Source organism: Lygodium microphyllum, chromosome 11 (genome assembly GCF_053477565.2).
Source record: "Lygodium microphyllum isolate KBCC chromosome 11, Lygodium_microphyllum_v1.1.10, whole genome shotgun sequence".
Lineage (NCBI taxonomy): Eukaryota > Viridiplantae > Streptophyta > Polypodiopsida > Schizaeales > Lygodiaceae > Lygodium > Lygodium microphyllum.
The window spans coordinates 77,643,518-77,659,690 of NC_141145.1; positions in this window are offsets into that span (position 1 = coordinate 77,643,518).

Consider the following 16,173-nt stretch of genomic DNA (forward strand, 5'->3'; position numbering starts at 1 on the left):
AGATAGATGCTCCGGTCAATGATGAGTTCCCAAACTTTTGCCCTCAAAGACTAGGAGCATTGAGCTAGGGTCTTTTGCCAACTTGCAACTAGAGCTTGTGTAGTAGTGAACCAAGGGATTCTAACATGTAAGTGCGAGCATGTGATAATGTCTTGCCAATCAATAGTGAGCCACATACTTACCTTGATCTTGGAGGTAACGATCTAGTTTTGCATCAGGCACATCCATGGCTAACTTCCATTCATTCTCTCAAGAAGGGAGAGAGATAGACTGATGAGCCCACAAAAACTCCCTAATAGCTTTCTTAGCTTTGGCCTAAGCCCATGATTGAAAGCAAAGATGGAGGCCAAGTGGACCATAGTAGAAGTAATCATAATTTTGGTGACTAGCAGCTTACTAGCAAATGAGAAGGGGGCTCTAGCCAAGCCTTTCAAATTAGATTGAAATTTATCAAGAAACCGATTAAACCTTTCGGACATTGAGATTCCTATCTCGATAGGAGCTCCCAAGTATTTACTATCAATTTCTCTTTGCCTCACAATCTTAACCCTAGGTCAAGGATCCATTGGATGGGCTCATTCCATGACAAAAAGAATAGTTTCATCTTTGTCTAGTTGATTTTAAAGGCAAACAATAGAGAGAATTCTGAATAGACATCCAATATTTTATTCGCAAAATTAGCTTTAGCTTCGACGAAGGAAGCATTCTCATCTACAAAGAATTGGATTGCATTCCATAACATGTCACGAAGTGAGAGCCCTTTGATTATGCTTGCTTAGATTAGTTTTTCTACCTTCATAAGCATGGGGTCAATTATTAGAGTGAGTGATAGGGGAGCCAAAGGGCATTCCTACCTTATTGATCTGCACAAGTCAAAGGAGGAAGAGACCAACCCACTAACATAGACAACAATAGAAGCCTTCTTGAAGAGGGAAGCAACCATGTCAATAAAAACACTGCTAAACTTCATGGTTCTTAGAACGCCTAAGACAAAAGACCAATCGACCCTATCGTATGCCTTATCCCAATCCATATTTATGAGCAAATAGTCAAATTTTAAACTCAAAGCATAATCTATAGAGAATACTAGGTTGAGGAGAGCCTCATGGATTCACCTCCTATGGACAAATCTGAATTGCTTTTTGTGAATCACCTCTACAAAGAGGTCTTTAACCATGCAAACCAACACCTCAGCAAGCACTTTGTAGGAAACATTTAACATAGTAAGGGGTCTCTAGCTAGAAACTTTGGTTCTATCTTGCACTTTTGGGCTCAACTTTATTAATCCTTGATTTGTGAATGTAAGCATTAATCCTGTCCTTCTAATGTGATTGAGTAAATCCACCAAATCCCCACCACAAGGTGGCCACATTTTTTGATAGAATTCTACAGGTAAACCATCTGGCCTTAGATATTTCCTAGGCTGGAAACCTCTAACCATGTCTTTGATCTCTTCAATCGTAAATGGCCTATTAAGAAGCAAAGTTTGGTTAGAATTAACTCTCGCTACAACATCCCCTAAAAAGGCATGTAGTCTTTGATCATAAACATGAATACTTGTTGGCTTTGTGCCAACTATGGGAGCAAGATGATCTTTGAATATGCTTATTATTTTGCTCTCATTCTGCACAAGGTGCCCATTCTTATCCTCAATAGAGTTAATGGTTTCCTTCTTTTTCTTGGCTCATAGCTTGGCAAAGTAGAATTCTTTGGGACCATCACCCAACACCTCCCAAACCTTTCAATTACACATTAGTAGCATTAACCTTGTATTCCTCTTGAGCTTTCATGAAGCTTTCGACATCCTGGAGGCAATGATGAATGATCTCGTCTTGGGGTTGCTCCATTAGAGCCTCCATAGAGAAGCTTGACCTCTACTAGCCCCACTCGTACCATAGCTCCGCTTGAATTTCGAGGAGGCACAAGGGTCCCTTGCACTTTCACAAGCATTTGCTAAAGCTTGGGTAAACCTTTTGTCCTCTAGTGTTGCCACACTCAAGAGGAAAGGGGATGGGCCACCACTATTGCTAAAGCTTGGTTAAACCTTTTGTCCTCCAGTGTTGCCACACTCAAGAGGAAAGGGGATGGGCCACCACTATTGCTAGCTAACAAAATTACTTTGAAGGTCATCAATATCAGGGTACGGTCTGACATAACAACATCCTCTAGATTTGCATACTTCAGCTCATTGTGTAGCCATCATGCTCCTTCTATTGCCTAGAACTTGTCCAATCTCCCACCCCTCCATGACAACCATTGTGCTTATTGTGCCAAGTGAAATTAGGCCTTTGATTAATTGTGGCCAATAAGGCAATATCCTCCATCGCACATCTAGTTAACAAGTGGTTCTAGGCTTCCCTTTCCTCGATGATCATCATACCAATGCCATGAGATCTATCCTCTACCTTGTCTATCATGTTCCAATCCCCCCCCCTATCCAGGCATTTTATCCTTTGAGTTGTTGGCCCAAAAGCTACCATTGCTTTGGTCTTTGGGTAGAGCAATTTGTCACATACATTGAGCACACTAAGGACTAATAAATTCTAGCTAGGGCCCCTATGGTAGATTTGTCCCCAGCTTTGAGCTTTAGAGATGGCTTCAACTCCTCACTTCTAACCAGCAACATAGTGCCTCCTTTTCCTCTAGGAGCCACATTTCACAGAGTTTGATCTCCTACAAGGCTAGTAAGTGTGGCTTACACCTCCTTACCAAGTCATATAGCACTTTGCTTTCTTAGGTTAGAAGAGAAACCTATGACATTCTAGGAGAAATTTTTCATTTTTGAGGACAATCTTGTCTTCTCGGTGCTGCGAAATTGCTCAAGCCAGCATCTCATAGTCTTTGATTGGAGCAGACAAGTTCTGATCCACAAGCAGCTTCCTCACAAGATGCTTGAGGGAAGGTTTCCTCCTTTGCTTCTTAGTATGCCCCTATGCTGAGAAAGCATTAGGATCAATGTTTTCTTTGTTAGGGTGTGCAACATGCTTCTTCGTCTAAGTGATGGAAGTTTTACCTTGCTTAGCCCCTCCCTTAGACATTGTTGCTCCTGAATTTATCTGATTAGTCTTCCCATCCACCTTCTTAGTTTCTTGGTTTTTATTCTACATTTCCTTCTTCTGCAGTGTTCCACCTTTTTGCTTATCCCCTTTTTGAACCTCCTCACCGATGTGACTGAAGAATTATGCATATCCCCTTTAGTATGTTTTGTGCAATTACGTCTAAAATGCCCATTGGCTTTACATAGATAGCGAGTATCCAGGAAGGTGGAAAAACTTGACATTGAGGATGATCTCCTATCTGCTCAAATATTTAAGTTGCAAGAAATTGAGGGTTCATTTCTCCTATCCCACAGAATGCACGCTCGATAGCTTGGTTTGAGGAGCCCCCTTACTATAACTGGCAACGAAGAATAGAGAACTTTGCCCATTGTCACAACAATATCAGCAACCTCCTCCACCAGCCAAGGAGGAAGGTTTGTGAGCTCGATCCACACTAGGCATTCATGTACTAGGATGCCTTTGGGTAAGAAAGATGATGACTAGGGGAGGGTGTATACCAAGTTCCCTCTGAAGCTAATGGCCGATGCTAGAGCACATCCTCATTCTGACTTAGAACCAAGGAGGGCAAGACAAAATCCTTTTCCAACAAACTTACATTGAACTAAGGAAGATTTACCCTGATAGGTATCATCGAATCACCTGATGAAGTCATGTTCAGTCACATAGAGGCCTCCCCATGAAGTAAAGATACACCCCGTGGACATAAGAGTAGCGTACCAATGATGAACTCGATCAAAGGCAAGGGAATGGAGGCTCTTTGGACCCATACTAAGGCCTTCAAATGTGAAAAGAGTGGAATCTGGATTATGTAGGGAGGGTGGAATCTTGATGAACCCTTATGACACAAAAAGAAATAAAAAATGATCAATTTGGCAACAAGTACATCGGGTGGGCCTTTATTTAGACCTGACATTGCGAAAGAAGAAGAATGTTTAATGAAAAATATAAACGATGGGGCCCTTCTTAAATGTAAAAATATCACCATCTTTGAATGAGCTTGAATGGACCATGGAGTCACCCGTTGTCCATAGAAGGTGGACTACTCAGCAGAATGTACTTTAAACAACCATGGACCACCATAGCAAGAGCTATGATTGAGTCTTCTAGAGTTCCAGCTAGTATATGGGAAGACATAAGCTGGGAGCAATTTGTCTTTGCGCATGGCCTGAAAATAAAGATAAGGGAATTAGAGACTGTGCAAATGCTAGTAGGAAGTTGGAAATGTGTAATATGTGAGCTTAAATGGAGGGGTTGCCCTGATGGGAGAGGAGATCCAAGTCTACTACAGTCCCTTTGGTTTTCAAATCTTGCCTATCAATATGAATTTACACCTATTTTAAACAAGCCCAAGATAATAAAGAGTATGCATGGAAAAGGGCTTAGGACATGGATGGATATATGGGAACAGAGGGAGCTCCACTTCCTGTCACTCAAGGAGTGTAAGCATAGATTTTAGTTGAATGAGAATGAAAAGTACTAGATGGGGATGGTTCTAATGAATAGGAGAGAAGAGTGGCCGACATCCTTCAAAACCAGATTGATGGCCTTGATGAAGTGCTATCAAATTGAGAAGGGGAAGCTGCTCTATGAGGTAGTCAAAAGAAAGGACTTCAATCACTATAGTGTGAGACATGTGTTAAAGGTGCAAGAATGTTGTAAAACGTACCCCAAAACAAAGCTAAGGACATGGAAAAGAAGGACAAGGGCTGTGTGGACCAGTTCCCCGTCTCGAAGACTTAATCTAGTGCTTTGGAAAGTCCTAATGAATAAGTTTCCTACTCGAAGCAGGATAACTAAGTTTGCCAAGGTTTCACCTATGTGTGTGCTATGTAAAAAGGAGGAGGAATCTGTTCAACATCTATTTTGGGACTCCATCGATGTCATGTGGTTATGGAAGGCTTTATGTAGATGGGTGGAGAAGGCAAGACTGCAGGCTAAAATTGAGCAAGGGGAGTCCTATTCGATGATTTTGGGCCTCTTCGAGAAGTCAAGGCGCCTCTCTGGAATGTCATTAGGGCTATAGTCATTAGGAGCATTTGGATCCATAGGAACAAGAAGTTATTTGGAAGTGTCTCTTTCTTTGTCCCTCTTAGTTTGCAACAATGTAAGTGCGATGTATTGACTGCATTGAAAGGTCTAGGAAAGAAGGCCTCTATTTATAGAGCCTATTTCAAAGCTCTTAAGTGTTGTAGCCAAGGCTTCTCAGTTAGATCCATCCCCCCTTTTGGTGGAATATGTAAACATTTTTTCTAGATTAATTCAACTAGGGTTCCGTGCGTGCTTCGGGCGCACAGAACACCAGGTCACTCGCTGCCTCGAAGTAGCAAGCAAAGTTGCCGTTTCGCACAACAATCCATTTCTCATCTTTCTCTCTCCTCTTTTCCCTCTCTGTTTTTGACTTTTTATTTACTCTCTCTCTCCCCAAATTCCCTGTCTAATTTTCTCTCTCTCTCTTTCTCTGTCGTCTAGTTTAGTTTAATTTTTTCTCCTCTCCTAGTTCTCTCTCTCTCTCTCTCTCTCTCTCTCTCTCTCTCTCTCTCTCTCTCTCTCTCTCTCTCTCTCTCTCTCTCTCTCTCTCTCTCTCTCTCTTTTATTCTCCCCTCTCCCTCCTCTCTTTTCCTTCTCTATCCCTCTCCTCTTTTTCCTTTTTTTCTTCTTCTCTCTCCTCTCTTCGCATTCTCTCTTTTTCCTCTATTTTTTATTCTCTTTTTAAATTTTATCTTTCATCTCTCTATAATTCTCTCTACTTGTTCTCTCTCTCTCTTCTTCTTCTTCTTTCACTTTCTTCCCTCCCCGCAAGTCTCTCTTAAAGTATGTAAATTTTATATTTTCCCTATATATAATTCTCTCTCTTCTTCTCCTCTCTCTGTCTCTCTCTCTGCCCCCTTTTCTTCCTCTCCCCTTTCTCCTATTTTTTTTCTTCTCCCTCTCTCTCTTTTAAATTTTATCTTCTCTCTCTCTCTCTCTCTCTCTCTCTCTAAAATATTTAAATTTAAAACAGACTTTTCTCTTCTTATCCTTCTTATTCTCTCTCTCTCTCTCTCTCTCTCTCTCTCTCTCTCTCTCTCTCTCTCTCTCCTGTATCCTCTTTTCTCCTATTTTTTCTCCTTCTCTTTAAATTTTTTTCTTTTCTCTTTCTTTTAAATTTTATATTTCCTCTCTCTATAATTCTCTGTGTGTGTTCAAATTCTCTCTTTTTCTTCTTTTCTCTCTCATTTTCTTCTCTCTGTCTCTCTCTCCTCTCTCCCTCTCTCTCTTTTAAATTTTATCTTCTCTCTGTCTCTCTCTCTCCTCTCCCCCTCTCTCTTTTAAATTTTATATTCTCTCTCTCTCTCTCTCTAAATTTTTTAAATTTAAAAAAGACTTATCTTCTTCTTTTCTCTCTCTTCCTTCTCTCTCCTCTTTTCTCCTATTTTTCCTTCTCTCTTTAACTTTTTTCTCTTTCTTTTAAATTTTATTTTTTCTCTCTCCATAATTCTATGTGTGTGTTCAAATTCTCTCTTTTTCTTCTTCTTTTCTCTCTTTTTCTTCTCTCTATCTCTCTCTCCCTCTCTCCTCTCTTTTCCTTTTTTCTTCTTTTCCTCCCTCTCTCTCTCTCTTAAATTTTATATTTCCCCTCTCTATGATTCTCTTTCTCTCTGTTTTCCCTCTCTCTCCCTCCCTCTCCTCTATTTTAGTTTATTTTTTATCCTCTCTTGGTTCTCTCTCTCTCTCAATTTTTTCTCTTGCCGCTTTTCTTCTCTCTCCCCTCTCTCTCCTCTCTTTTCCTTCTCTCTCCCTCTCCTCTTTTTTCTTTTTTTATTCTCTCTCCTCTATTTTTATTCTCTCTTTCTTCTCTATTTTTATTCTCTCTCTCTCTCTCTCTCTCTCTCTCTCTCTCTCTCTCTCTTTAAATTTTATATTTCCTCTCTCTATAATTCTCTCTACATGTTCCCCCCCCCCTTCTCTCTCTCTCTCTCTCTCTCTCTCTCTCTCTCTCTTTTCTTCTTTTACTTTCCTCCCCCCAGTCTCTCTTAAAAGTATGTAAATTGTATTTTTTCCCTGTACATAAATCTCTCTTTTCTTCTCGTCTCTCTCTCTGCCCCTTTTTTTTCTTCTTCCCTTTCTCCTAATTTTTATTTTTTTCTTCTCTCCCTCTCTCTTTTAAATTTTATACTCTCTCTCTCTCTAAAATATTTAAATTAAAAAAGACATTTCTCTTCTTCTTCTTCTTCTTCTTCTTCTTCTTCTCACTCTCTCTCTTTCCCTTCTCTCTCCTCTTTTCTCCTATTTTTTCTTCTTCTCTTTAATTTTTTTTCTATTTCTTTTAAATTTTATATTTCCTCTCTTTATAATTCTTAGTGTTCGAATTCTCTCTCATTTTCTTCTCTCTATCTCTCCCCCCTCTCTCCTCTCTTTTCATTTTTTCTTTTCCTCTCTTTTAAATTTTATATTTCTCCTCTTTATAATTATATCTCTATGTTTTCCCTCTCTCTCCCTCCCTTCCTCTCCTCTTCCTTCCTTTTTGCTCTTTGTATCTCTCTCTCTCTCTCTCTCTCTCTCTCTCTCTCTCTCTCTCTCTCTCTCTCTCAAGTTTTTTTCTCTTGCTCTCTTTATATTTTTTATTCTCTTTCTATTTTTCTATTTTCTCTCTTTCAAATTATATATTTCCTCTCTCTCTCTCTCTCTCTCTCTCTCTCTCTCTCTCTCTCTCTCTCTCTCTCTCTCTCTCTCTCTCTCTCTCTCTCTCTTAAGTCAAAAACTATATTAAAAAAGGTTTAATTGAAAAAAGACTGTTCTCTTTTCTCTTTCCCCCCAGTCTCCGTCTTTTTTTCTTTCTTCTTATTCTTTTTTTTTCCTTCTCCTTTTTCTTATTCTTCTATCTCCCTTCAAAGTGTGTGAAAAATGATGTCTAAAAAGCTTTAAATTAAATATTTTTAAAATTTTAATTTAAAATTTTCAATTAAATGTTTAATCTAAGAGAGAGAAAACCTAGGCTCTACACATGAGAGAGAGGAGGGAGGGGGAGAATAAAAATGTTTGATTTAAAAATACTATTCTCTTTCCTCTTTCCTCTCCCTCCTCTCTCCGTCTTCTACTTCTTATTCTTCTTATTTTCTCTCTCTCTCTCTTTCTTCTTCTATCTCCCTCTCAAAGTGTGTTAAAAACTATGTTTAAAAAACTTTAAAGTTAAAAAAAATTGAAAATATTTAATTTAAAAAAAAGTTTAATCTAATAGAGAGAGAAAGAGAGGGAAAAACTTTTGATTTAGAAAGAAGTTTGATTTAATTAAAGGAGAAAGAGAGAGAACATAGGCCCTCCATATGAGAGAGAGAGAGGGAGGGGGAGAAATTATATCAAAAAAACTTTAAATTAAAAAATATTTAATTAAAAAGTTTAATCTAATTGAGAGAGAGAGAGAGAGAGAGAGAGAGAACCTAAGCCCCATACATGAGAGAGAAGGGGGGAGGGAGAGAAGAAAAATGTTTAATTTAAAAAGATTATTCTATTTCCTCTTTCCTCCCCTTCTCTCTCCGTCTTCTTCTTTTTATCCTTCTTCTTCTTCTTATTCTCTCTCTCTCTCTCTCTCTCTCTCAAAGTGTGTTAAAACTATATTTAAAAAAACTTTAAATTAATTTTTTTAAAATATTTGATTAAATAAAAAGTTTAAATTAAAATTTTTAATTTAACTGAGAGGGAGACTTTTGATTTAGAAAGAAGTTTGATTTAATTGAGAGAGAGAGAGAGAGAGAGAGAGAGAGAGAGAGAGAGAACCTAGGCCCTACACATAAGAGAGAGAGAGAGAAGGGGAAAATTTAATTAAAAAGGGGAGGGGGAAAAGAAAGAGAGAGATTATAAGTGAGAGAGAGAGGAGGGTACTTTAAATTTAAAAAAATTGTATAATATTTAATTAAAAATTTTTAAATTAAAAATTTTAATCTAACTGTGATAGAGAGACTTTTGATTTTGAAAGAAGTTTAATTTAACACAGAGAGAGAGAGAGAGAGAGAGAGAGAGAGAGAGAGAGAGAGAGAAAACTTAGGCCCTACACATGAGAGAGAGAAAGGGGGAGGGAGGGGGGAGGAATTTAATTAAAAAAGGGAGGGGGAAAAGAAAGAGAGAGATTATAAGTGAGAGAGAAGGGAGTGAGTTTTAATTTAAAAAAGGGAGGTGAGGGGTGAGGGGTTTAATGAAAAAAGGAAGGGGGAAGAGAAAATGAGAGATTACATGTGAGAAAGAGAGGAGGGGAGGGGGTTTTGATTGAAAATGGAGCTTTGGAAAAGGGGGAGAGAGAGAGAACCTAGGCCCTACACATGAGAGAGAGGGGGGGACGGGGAGAAGAAAAATGTTTGATTTGAAAAATACTGTTCTCTTTTCTCTTTCACCCCCTCCTCTCTTCATCTTATTCCTCTTCTTCTTTTCTCTTTCTCTCTCTCTCTCTTTCTTATTCTATCTCCCTCTCATAGTGTGTAAAAAACTATGTTAAAAAAGCTTTAAAATAAAAAAACTTTTAAAAATATTTAATTAAAAGAAAAATTTAAATTAAAAATTTTAATCTAAGAGAGAGAGAAAAAACCTAGGTCCTACACATGAGAGAGAGAGGGGGAGGGGAGAAATTATGTCCAAAAAACTTTAAATTAAAAAGTTTTTAAAAATATTTAATTTAAAAAGTTAAAATTAAAAAGTTTAATCTAATTGTGAGAGAGAGAAAGAGAGAAAACCTAGGCCCTACACATGAGAGAGAAGGGGGGAGAGGGAGAAGAAAAATGTTTAATTTAAAAAAGACTTCTATTTCCTCTTTCCTCCCCTCCTCTCTCTGTCTTCTTTTTATCATTCTTCTTCTTCTTCTCTTTCTCTCTCTCTCTCTCTCTCTCTCTCTCTCTTCTTCTATATCCCTCTCAAAGTGTGTAAAAACTATGTTCGAATAACTTTAAAATAAAAAAGACTTTTAAAAATATTTAATTGAAAAAAATTAAAGTAAAAAGTTAAATCTAACTGTGAGAGAGAAACTTTTGATTTAGAAAGAAGTTTGATTTAATTGAGAGAGAGAGAGAGAGAGAGAGAGAGAACCTAGGCCCTACACATGAGAGAGAGAGGGGAGGGGGGAGGAATTTAATTAAAAAGGGAAGGGGGAAAAGAAAGAGAGAGATTATAAGTGAGAGAGAGAAAGCGACTTTAATTTTTTTAAATTAAAATATTTAATTAAAATAAAAGTTTAAATTAAAAAGTTTAATCTAACTGTGGGAGAGAGACTTTTGATTTAGAAAGAAGCTTGATTTAATACACACACACACACACAGAAAACCTAGGCCCTACACATGAGAGAAAGAGAGGGAGGGAACTTTAAATTTTTTAAAAAAAATTATAATATTTAAGTTAAAAATTTAAATTAAAAATTTTAATCTAACAGTGAGAGAGAAACTTTTGATGATTTAGAAAGAAGTTTGGTTTAATTGAGAGAGAGAGAGAGAGAGAGAGAGAGAGAGAGAGAGAGAACCTAGGCTCTACACATGAGAGAGAGAGAGAGAGAGAGAGAGAGAGAGGGGAGGAGGGGGGATGAATTTAATTAAAAAGAGGAGGGGGGAAAGAAAGAGAGAGATTATAAGTGAGAGAGAGGGGAGGGACTTTTAATTTAAAAAAGGGAGGTGGGGGCGGTTTTATGAAAAAAGGAAGGGGGAAGAGAAAATGAGAGATTACATGTGAGAAAGAGGGGAGGGGAGGGGGTTTTGATTACAAAATAGAGGTTTGCAAAAGGGGAAGAGAGAGAGAGAACCTAGGCCTTACACATGAGAGAGAGGGGTGGAGGGGGAGAAGGAAAATGTTTGATTTAAAAAAAGACTATTCTCTTTCCTCTTCCCCCCTCCTCTCTCCGTCTTCTTCTTCTTTTCTCTCTCTCTCTCTCTTTCTCTCTCTCTCATAGTGTGTTAAAAACTATGTTAAACAAATTTAAAATTTAAAAAAAATTAAAAATGTTTAATTAAAAGATATTTTAAATTAAAAAGCTTAATCTAATACAGAGAGGGAGAGAAACTTTTGATTTAAAAAGAAGTTTGATTTGATTAAAGGAGGGAGAGAGAGAGAGAGGGGGGGAGAAATTATGTTTAAAAACTTTTAAATTAAAAAAACTTTTTAAAAATATTTAATTAAAAAATTTTAATCTGATTGAGAGAGAAAAAAACCTAGGCCCTACACATGAGAGAGAAAGGGGAGGGAGAGAATAAAAATGTTTAATTTAAAAAAAACTATTCTATTTCCTCTTTCCTCCCCTTCTCTCTCCGTCTTCTTCTTCTTCTTCTTCTCTCTCTCTCTCTCTCTCTCTCTCTCTCTCTCTCTCTCTCTCTCTTCTTTTATCTTCCTCTCAAAGTGTGTAAAAAACTATGTTCGAAAAACTTTAAATTTTTAAAAAAATAAAATATTTAATTGAAAGAAAATTTTAAATTAAAAAGTTTAATCTAACAGAGAGAGAGAGAGAGAGAGAGAGAGAGAGAGGGAGAGAACCTAGGCCCTACACATGAGAGAGAGAGAGAGAAGGGAGAGGGTAGAAATTTAATTAAAAAGAGGAGAGGGAAAAGAAAGAAAGAGATTATAAGTGAGAGAGAGGGGAGGGGACTTTAAATTTTTTAAAAAAATTAAAAATATTTAATTAAAAGAAAAGTTTAAATTAAAAAGTTTAATCTAAGTGTGAGAGAGAGACTTTTGATTTAGAAAGAAGTTTGATTTAATAGAGAGAGAGAGAGAGAGAGAGAGAGAGAGAGAGAGAGAGAGAGAGAGAGAGAGAGAAAGAGGGGGGGAGGGAAAAGAAAGAGAGAGATTATAAGTGAGATAGAGTGGAGGAAGTTTTAATTAAAAAAAGGGAGGTGAGGGGGCTTTAATGAAAAAAAGAAGGGGGAAGAGAAAATGAGAGATTACACATTAGAAAGAGGGGAAGGAAGAGGGTTTTGATTGAAAAATGGAGGTTTGGAAAAGGGATAGGTTCGAGAAGCCCTCTAAAGGTTCGAGGGAGGGGGAAAAGAAAGAGAGAGATTATAAGTGAGAGAGAGGGGAGGGGACTTTAAATTAAAAAACTTTTTAAAATATTTAATTAAAAATTTAAATTAAAAAGTTTAATCTATTTGTGAAAGAGAGACTTTTGATTTAGAAAGAAGTTTGATTTAATTGTGAGAGAGAGAGAGAGAGAGAGAGAGAGAGAGAGGGGAAGAAAGAGAGAGATTATAAGTGAGCTAGAGTGAAGGGTGTTTTAATTCAAAAAAGGGAGGTGAGGGGGACTTTAATGAAAAAGGAAGGTGAAAGAGAAAAGGAGAGATTACACGTTGTTGCAGCGCATAGGGTTGAAGGTCACCACAGGGGTTTAGCAAGAGAAGAATGTATGGGGGTTCAAGAGCTTTTATGGTAGAGATAAGAGAAGGGTTAAAGTTTTCAAGCCAAGTTCTTGAAAATAAAGGACAACAAGGTGAAGATAGATTTAGGGAGAGAAGTAGACAAAAGAGAAAGGGTTCAAAGAGATTAAAGATGTAGAAGAATACTCCCAAAAAGAATTAGAAAATATAGAAGAATACTAACAGAGATGAAGCATGTCAGTTTCTTTTAGCATTATGAGAAAATATAGCTCTAATAGACAAAAATTTGTACAAAATAATATATTCCTCTATGTTGCTCAGATCGCAAATCTGATGCCTCCATTAGCTTCGAAAGGGGGATACCTGCCCAAAATTCAACAAGATCACTTCTTCTTCATCTCCCACTTCGAGGTGCTATTCACTACCTGAAAATAGCGATCGCGCGTCGCACGATTTCGTCAATCTCTCTTTTTACATAAAATCCTCTCAAATTGGCTGAAACTTACATGCTTTCTTTTACATGTCATCCTAATCTAGAAGTTATCTATAGTTTTATGGATTTTTACAAGAGCTAATATCTAGAATATTAAAAATTGGCTAAAAACTTGTTCAAAAAAATCTAATATTTTGAACCATGGACACTAACACTAATGTCTAAAGTGGCATTGGCTCTCTAAATCTAAAAAGAAGCCACACTCTATATTTTTTTTACATGGTGTGCGCGTAGTGGCACGACATCCACTTCCTCCTAACCTACACATCCTCTGGCATGTGCCAAAGTCTTACGAATTTACAGTGTTAGAAGAAGTATCTTCTGCCATGTCAATGTCTTCATCTTCTGTCTCTTCTTCTTCCTCTATGTCTTCATGCTCTTGAATTATATTCAAGTCTTCTAGTTCATATGTTGAGCTTTTTCTTCGTTTGAAGAGCTTGATTCTTTTTCTAGCTATGGGTATCTTCATGCTTGTTCCATCCAATTCAGTCAATGAATATGTGGCATTGTCATGAACGACCTTTACCACATATGGGCCAAACCAACACTTTACATCTTCCTCGAAGAACTATATTGATTGTCTAGGCTGTTGTCATAGACAAGCACCCAGTCATTTTCTTGAATTGCTCTTGGCCAAAGTCGATGTTGCTTATCAAATCTTCTTTTGTTATTTAGTCTTGTTGTCTTTAGCTTCTCAATAGCTGCTTGAACATCTTTAGGCCTTCTTTCTAGCTACCATATACACAAAGTCAGCAACTCTTCTCTACTAATGCCTTCCTCCCAAGGTAGAAGACTCCATGTGAGAATAGATTCTTCAATTGGCATAATTGGTTGTTGTTCATGCATAAATTCAGCTGGTGGTGCGCAGATCGGTCGCAGAATGCTCACGTAGTGTATCCCTGAAGGTCCCCAAGAACAATGAACTCTACCTTTTTGCACAAAAAACAATGTAAAAGCATGAATGACAAGAAGCAAGAGACCAATTGGGTTCAATCTCCCCCCATGCCTTGTGTGAGCGCTCCACAAAGCATGTATTTTATGTATATTTCAATCTTCATGCTCAATAATAGCCCAATTTACAAAAATATGACAAGCTTTTAGCTTTTGAGTTTGCTTTCTACAAAAATAGGAAAATAAAGCTAATGGACGGTGTCCATAGAGTCTGGCACGCCCAATCTCAATGTCCAAATAGAAATAACATATCCGTGCGCATAGGCGCATACAAAATAATAATCAATAATCAATGTCTCAATAGACATAACAAAATATAGGCGTGGCCCCTATCAAAATATAATCCAAAAGTCGAATACTCGCTAAACTCCAATGCTTTCCTCCTCCACTGCTGCTATCTCTACACATCAACTGAAGCATTCACAATCGTTAGTAAAATAATACAATTAAACCGACAAAAGTGAATACCTAGCAGTCTTCAGCTACATAAATAAATCAACTGGTTAGAAATAAATCCTAACCTTAATTTATTACGAGTGCGCACTCTAAACTCATAAACGTTTATTAATTTAATATGCATTTTGCGGAATCACCCGCTATGAAATCACCCATGTACACACTAAATTAATGTCCCCATCAACTTCTCGCACAAAGAATCCTCTTTGTGTATGAGCCCCGGTCATCTAAGTTTACGGAATCCACCGTGGAATATGCCTCCTGGCATCATACCCCCAAGGTGGGATAGTAATTGACCTCAATTGCTATTAGCTCAATGTGGAGCTAACAAAGTGGGGAAAGCATTTAAGTCTCTAGCGTGCATCCATTGTGCTTCTTCTACAGGATGGTTCTTAAATTTTACTAGATATCTAGAATACCTTCGGCCAGTTCTAGTGGTCATATAGTCAGTGTCTACGATGGCTTCTGGTTCAAGTATTTTAGTCTCTTCCTCTAATAAAGGTGGGTCTTCATAAACAGGGTGGATAGGTAATTGGCCCCTAAATGGTCTCAATAAACTAATATGAAATGTATTGTGAATTTTCCAATGAGATGGTAATTCTAACTTGAATGCATTGTCATTAATCTTATGAATGATTCTAAATGGTCCATAGAATCTAGGAGCTAATTTGACAACTGGATGTTTATCTACACTTTGTAGTCTACGCTTTTCTATTCTAAGCCAAACATAATCATCAACTTTGAAATTCATAGCTTGTCTTTTCTTGTTGGCTTGTTTGGTATATGATTGTTGGGCTTTAGCAATCATATCCTTAACTTCATCAAAAATACTATTATGCATAGTAGCAATATCATCAGCACTCTGAATTCTATTAGACAAAGATGCAACAGGTGTAGATAATCTATATCCATAAATGACTTCAAAAGGTGCTTTCTTTGTAGATGTGTGCGGTGTATTGTTGTATGCAAACTGTAATAAATGCAAATGAGTATTCCATGTCTGAGGTTTAGAGATAGTATATGCACGTAAAAGATCTAGAATGGTGCTGTTTGTGGCTTCTGTTTGTTCATTTGTTTCTGGATGAAATGCAGATGAGAAATCAATCTTTGTGCTTAGATTTGCAAACAGTGTTATCCAAAAATTATTACAAAATCTAGAATCACGATCTGAAATAATCACTTTTGGCAATCCATGGTTAGTAAAAACAGTTTTCAAAAATAACTGTGCTGCTTGTGATGCTGTTAAAGTTTTCTTACATGCAATGAAATATGCTTGCTTACTAAATCTATCTACAATTGTCCAAATCATGTCATGGTTAGATTTAGTATTTGGTAAACCAGTAATGAAATCCATAGAAATATGTTCCCAAGGTTTAGATGGAATAGACAAAGGCATTAGTAATCCATACTGTTTACCATGATGTCTCTTTATTCTTTGACAAATCAAACATTCAGAAACGAAATTAGATACATCTGCATCCATATGCGGCCAATAAAAATCTTCAGTTAACATGCGTAATGTAGATATGATACCTCTATGACCTTGATATGGGGGACAATGAATTTCATTCAAAACAAAAGATCGGAATGTAATAGTAACACACAGTCTCTTTTCAAAAAACATAAATCCATCATTATATGACAATGAATCAACAGGAATGAAATTATTTTGAACTAATTTTTGCCAATCAGAATGAAAAGTAATATCCTGGTGATATGTATCTTTCATAGCAATCAAAGAATCAAAAGATATGATAGAAATATTATGAATTGCAGGTCTTCTACTCAATGCATCAGCAACTACATTTTCTTTTCCAGGTTGGTATTGAATAATAGGATGAAAACTTTGAATGAAGGAAGCCCATTTGATATGACGGTCAGAAATTTGGGGTTGGCT